Source organism: Nicotiana tomentosiformis, chromosome 11 (genome assembly GCF_000390325.3).
Source record: "Nicotiana tomentosiformis chromosome 11, ASM39032v3, whole genome shotgun sequence".
In the NCBI taxonomy this organism is placed as follows: Eukaryota; Viridiplantae; Streptophyta; class Magnoliopsida; order Solanales; family Solanaceae; genus Nicotiana; species Nicotiana tomentosiformis.
Genome location: NC_090822.1, coordinates 118,083,082 through 118,090,123, shown reverse-complemented (window position 1 = coordinate 118,090,123; position 7,042 = coordinate 118,083,082).

Below are 7,042 nucleotides of genomic sequence, written 5' to 3'. Positions count from 1 at the left end.
GATGAAGATGGCTCATCCCTGAGCTGGTATCTCCCATGCAGCCTCAGCTGAGTAGCCATCTACTCCTCCTGAACAGAGGCTGAGTTGCCCTCTGACACCTCCCTAGACGACACATAGAAGCTAGACTCAGAGAGTTCTGCACCTCTCCCTCTGTCGGCTACTGTTTTATTTCTTATTGTCTTGGGCTAGCCAAGGGGCAAGGAACTTTTGCCATGACCCCGAGAAGATTCACCTCTCCCCTTTGAAGTGTCGCCTCGGCCTCTTGATCGAACCATTGTCTGTACCAAACAAAGAAGATTTTTAGTTGCATTTCATTGTTCAAACACATACATGAGACATGTAGGTAAGGGAGAAACAATTGGACACTGTGGGGTTGTAAAGGTGTGTCATGCCTACATGAAAAGGGATCTGCGGTCCACACAATTTGACCTGCATCCGCAGATGGGAACTCGCGGTCCGCACATTTCTGTTGTGCGGCCGCATAAGGGAAGTGCGGTCTGCACATTTGAGATTGCGTCCGCACCTCTGAGTCCTAAAATTGTGAATTATCTGATGATAGAGATGGGCCTAATCGGCGGCCGCAATAGGAAATCCGCGGTCCGCACAATTTGACTTGCGGCCACAGATTCCTGCCTCACATAAGTTTCTAAAAATCCATATCTCCGGACCGCACAATTCAAGTTAGGCCCCAGAATTCAAACAATTACGAGCAAACAACTTTTTATTCTAAGATTTTTCAATTTCTTGCACAAATAGGCATCTCAATATTGTAAAAACATGAAATTTCACTAACGTAATCCCAGTAGAGCATATATCAAGTTAACTCAGTTCAGATCTAAATTGAACTCTAATAATAGATGGCCTAAAAAGAACTAGAAATCTACAAATGAAAATAACACACCAAAAATTAACGTGAAATTGAAGCATGCCAGATAGAACGAGTGCAATGAGTGACTATTCGATGTAGTTGTGACTGTGGACAGTGGAAATTTCCAAGAAAATTTAGTAGGGTAACAGTGTTTTTTTCAAATTGGGAAAAGGGTAAAATGAGGTCTGCTGTTCTATTTATACCAGCAATTTTGAGAAGGGAGAAGAGCGAGTGCGGCCGCACATTTTCATGTGGGGTTCGCACCCTACCACCTGGGTGAATATTCTCAGAACCTAATCTGCGGTCCGCACATTTTCAGGTGTGGCCGCAGATTTTACGTGCGGTCGCAGATCGCCCTTCGCACCGACAAGCTTAAACTTCAAAGAGTTGGTATTTTTAATGTTTCAACTGTGCGGTCTACAAGAGAAATGTGTGGTCGCAATGCTCATCTGCTATGTCACATAAAAATGTGTGGTCCGTACAAATAAAGTGCAGTCCGCACTTTTTTGAACACTTAGCCATATTTTCGTCCATAATTCTTGTAAGTCACACTTATTCCTGTAGCACACTTCAAATCAAGTTAGAACACAAATAACACAACTACAGAAGAAAAATGAAAAGAAACATGGGTTGCTTCCCAAGAAGCGCCTGATTTAACATTGCGGCATAATGCAGAAAACCCTCAAATGAAGTGAAGGATAGCCACCACGTGGCTATCTCCAAACTTGCCAAAGTAGTGCTTCACCAGGTGACCATCGGCTCGGAATACTTTATTATTTTTGTTCTTCAAGTCTAATACACCAAAAGGTATCACACCCACAATTTCAAAAAGACCACTCCACTTGGATTTTAGCTTCCCGGGAAACATCCTCAACCGTGAGTTAAACAACAATACAACACCGCCCACCTTGAACTCTTTGTTCTAAATGTATTTCTCATGAAGATATTTCATCTTTTCTTTGTGCAAGGACGTACTCGCATAAGCATGGTACCAGAACTCTTCCAATTCATTCAAATGTGCAACCCTCAAGTTAGCGGCTACATCCCAATCAAGATTCAACTTCTTTAGAGCCCACATTCCCTTGTGCTCTAGTTCCACTGGAAGATAACAAGCTTTTCCGTACACCAACCGGTATGGCGACATTCCGATAGGTATTTTGTAAGCCGTCCGATAAGATCATAATGCATCATCAAGCTTCCTGTACCAATCCGTCTGATTAGCATTCACTGTTTTGGACAAGATACTCTTTATCTCCCGGTTGGAGACTTCCACTTTTCCACTAGCTTGTGGGTGATAGGGAGTCGTGTCTTTATAAGTAACACCATACTTGCTAAGTAAAGTGTCAAAAGCTTTGTTACAAAAATATGACCCCCCCCCCCATCGCTTATAATTGCACGTGGAGTATCGAACCTTGTGAAAATATTCTTCTTCAAGAAAGCCACCACACTTCTCGCCTTATTGTTGGGTAAAGCAACGGCCTCAACCCGTTTGGATACGTAATCCATCGCAACTAAGATGTAAGTGTTTCCACAAGAGCTCATAAAGGGGCCCATGAAGTCAATACCCCACACATCGATAATATCAATCTCCAAAATGGTTGTAAAAGGCATTTCATTTTTCTTTGAGATTCCACCGGCCCGTTGACATTTATCGAATCTTTTTACTAACTCACTTGCATCCTTAAAAAGAGTCGGCCAATAGAAACCGCAACTAAGCACTTTGGTCGTCGTTCTGGCTCCACCATGATGACCACCATATGGTGAAGAAAGACAAGCCCCAAGAATTTCACCTTGCTATTCTTCTGGTACACATTTTCTAATCACCCCATCCGTTCAAATCCAGAAAAGGTATGGTTCATCCCAATAATAGTCTGACAATCTTGTTTGAGCTTCTTCCTTTGGCTTGAAGAGAACTCATCCGAAATGATTCCACACACAAGAAAATTTGCTAAATCTGCGAACCATGGAACCTCTTCATTGAAATTTCCAAGAGTTGCTCATCGAGGAATGGTTCATTGATCTCAAGGCCATCATGCGGCCTCCACTCCTCCTCCAAACGAGACAAGTGGTCTGCTATTTGGTTTTCACTACCTTTTCTATATTGGATGTCAATATCAAATTCTTGTAACAAGATCACCTATCTTATCAATAGCTTTGGAGTACTTTTTTCTCATAAGATAACGATGATCCGTGTGGACAGTAATTTTTCCACCCATCAAGTACGGGCAGAACTTCTCTATTGCAAACACAATAACAAGAGCTCTTTCTCCGTAACGGTATAGTTGAATTGGGCACTATTCATGGTCTTAATATCATAGTAGACCTGATAAAAAATCTTGTTGATGTGTTTCCCCAAAACAACCTCAACCGCTACGTCACTTGCATCACGCATTAGTTTAAAAGACACACTCCAATTTAGAGCGGTGATGATGGGAGTAGTTGTCAACTTGAGCTTTAACAATTCAAAATCTCTCATACAATCATCATTGAAATTAAACTTAGCATCCTTCTCAAGATGCTTGCATAACGGGTTCACCACCTTAGAGAAATCTTTAATGAAGCGCCGGTAAAAACCCGTATGGCCTAAGAAACTCCGCACACCCTTCACCGAAGTAGGGGTGGAAGATTAGAAATCGCTTCAATCTTTGCCTTGTCAACTTCAATTCCATTTCTTGAGATTTTGTGGCCAAGGACAATACCTTCCTCAACTATGAAATGACGTTTCTCCCAATTGAGCACCAAATTTGTTTTTTCACATCTAGCCAACACTTTATCCAAATTTGCAAGACAATTATCAAAAGAATCTCCAACCACCGAGAAGTCATCCATGAAAACTTCAAGGTAGTCCTACACTATGTCCGTGAAAATAGCCATCTTAAACCTTTGAAAAGTCGTCGGTGCATTGCACAAACCAAATGGCATCCGCTTGAAAGAAAAAGTACCATAAGGACATGTAAAGGTTGTTTTCTCTTGATCTTTCGGAGCAATGAGAATTTGGTTGTAACCCGAGTACCCATCAAGAAAGCATTAGAAAGCACGTCCGGCCAATCCATCAAATATTTGATCTAAGAAAGGAAGTGGAAAGTGATCCTTCCTTATGACTTTGTTGAGCTTGCGATAGTTCATACACACCCTCCAACCGGTCACCGTTCTAGTAGGAATCAACTCATTCTTGTCATTGGTGACCACCGTCATGCCCCTTCTTTGGGACACATTGAACCGGAGAAGTCCATGAACTATGAGAGATGGGGTAGACAACACCGTCATCCAACCACTTGATAATCTCCTTCTTGACAACTTCTTGCATAGCCTCATTGAGTCTCCTTTGATGTTCAATAGATGATTTGGCGCCATCCTCCAACTTGATCTTATACATGCAAAAGGCAGGGCTTATCCCCCGAATATCCTTCAAGGTCCACCCAATAGCCTTGTTCTTCTTTTGTAGTACCGCCAATGTGGAATCTACCTTCACATTAGTCAAACAAGAGGAAAGAATAATCGATAAAGTAGAACAAGGACCAAGAAATTCATACCGAAGATGTGGAGGCAATGACTTCAACTCCAAGGTAGGAGGCTCTTCAATAGAAGGCTTTGTAGGAGTAGTTGTCTTATTTTCAAGATCCAAGGATAATTTCCGGGGTGCATAGTTGTACGACCCCATTTCTTGCAAAGAGTTCACACATTTCATGAAGCCATCCATCTCATCATCATCAAAGTTGAGCAAGACGGCCTCCAACATATCACCAATATTGATTGTAGCACTTGTTTCAACAACAATAAAATCGGTCACCAAGTCCACAAAAGAACTCACCTCATTGCTATTTGGTTGCCGTAAGGACTTACACACATGGAATACCACTTTTTCATCACCAACCCGAAAAGTGAGTTCTCTAACTTCAACATCACAAAGAGCCTTACCGTAGCAAGGAAAGGTCTCCCAAGAATAATCGGCACTTCATAGTCAACCTCACAATCTAGAATGAAAAAATCCGTCGGGAGAATGAATTTATCAACATAAACTAAAACATCTTCAATCACACCCAAAGGCCTCTTCATGGTACGATCGTCCATTTGCAATCTCATAGAGGCGGGTCTTAGTTGCCCAATTCCCAAAGTCTTGTAAACCAAATAGGGCATCAAATTGATACTTTCCTCAAGATCATAAAGAGCTTTAGCAAACTCAACACTTCCAATTGTACAAGGAATCGTGAAAGAATCGGGATCCTCCAACTTAGGAGACATTCAATGCACAATTGCACTCATTTGATGAGTGTCTTTGATGGTCTCAAAATTCATTGACCGCTTCTTTGTCACAAGATCCTTCATAAACTTTGCATAACCGGGCATTTGTTCTAAAGCTTCAAATAATGACACATTGCTTGAGAGACTCTTCATCATTTGAATTAACTTCTTGAATTGATTCTCACCATTTTGCTTTGCAAGTCTTTGAGGGTATGGAGGTGGAGGCTTAGGCAATGGTGCCTTAGCTTTTTGCACTACCGGCTCCGGTATATCAATAATGAGTTCCCTAGATGGGTTCACCTCTTCTTGAGTCTTTTCCACGCTATCATCAATATCAATCCGAACTTCATCTTTAGGTAACACCACATTGTTTGGGATCTCTTCTTCTTGCATCACTTGATCATCATCAACAAGTTGCCTTCCACTTGAGGTGGGTGCATTCCCGCATCTTTCACTTCTTGTGATAACAACCATGGCATGCCCCGTGTTTTTACCACCCTTTAGTTTTACCACCGTGTCACTTGGTAGTTCCCCCTAGGACGAGAATTTAAAGCTTGAGAGATTTGCCCCATTTGAACTTTGAGGTTGCGGATGGATGTGTTGTGTGAGGCAAGTTGGGCATCTGAATCGGCATTCTTTTCTATCATTTGCTTGAACATATTTTCAATACGCCCCATTTCATTGTTTGAAGAACTCGAAAAATGGGAAGGATAAGAAGGTGGGTTGCTTGGTTGTTGGTACACTGGGGGTCTTTGAAAACCCAACGCCTGGTTGCCTTGATTGTTGCTCCATCCACCTTGATTGTTACCTCCCCAATTTCCTTGGTTGTTTCCATTCCAATTTCCTTAATTGATTGTTATGCCAAATCCCTTGATTGTTGCCTCCACTCCAACTTCCTTGATTGTTAGAATTCCAATTGCCTTGATTATTTTGTGGTCGCCATTGTTGTTGGCTTGGGCCTTGAAAGTTGTTTCTTTGCCCTTGAAAATTATTCACATATTGCACTTCCTCTTCTTGTTAATTATAGGAATCATCTTTCTCAAAACTACCATCTTTTTGCACATAGTTCTCCACTCGATTTTTCACTTGTGGACCCTTGGGCCTCATCTTGTTCATCATCATGTTCACTCATTCCATAGCATTGATTTGCTTAGGTGTTTGCACTTGATTTAGTTGGGCCTTTTCTATTGGAGTCATGGTAGTTATCAATTAGGCAATGGCTTGCCCATGGTCTTGTAATTCTTTATGAAGAAGGATCATATTCGGGTCACCTTGTGAAACATTGACCCGGGATTGCCAAGCCGACGACGTGTCCACCATCTCATCCAAAATATCACATGCCTCTGCATAAGGCGTAGTCATAAAGTTCTCACCGGCTAGTTGATTCACTACACATTGGTTGGTCGTGTTAATCCCACGATAGAAGGTTTGTTGAATCATGTTTTCCATCATATCGTTGTTGGGACATTCCTTGACCATAGTTCTATAGCGCTCCCATATCTCGTGCAGTGGTTCATTCGACTCTTGCTTGAATGTCAAGATCTCATCTCGAAGTGTAGCCATGTGTATGGAAGAGAAAAACTTAGCAATGAACTTTTCCGCCAACTCATCCCAAGTGTGAATTGAATGGTTCGGCAATCGTTCCAAATAATCCAAAGCTTTTCCCCGTAGAGAGAAGGAAAAAAGCCTTAGACTCAATGCATCCCCAAAGATATTTGTTTGCTTGCTCCCCTAACAAGTATCCACAAATCCCTTCAAATGTTTATAAGCATTTTGTGTTGGGGCACCGGTGAAGAAACCCCATCGCTCAAGCAAAGTGAGCATCAAATTGGAGATTTGAAAGTTTCTCGCCCTAATACGGGGAGAGACTATTGCACAAGCATAACCTTCGTTGGGTAATATCCGGTGTGGAGCCGCTCCTAGAGGTGGGGG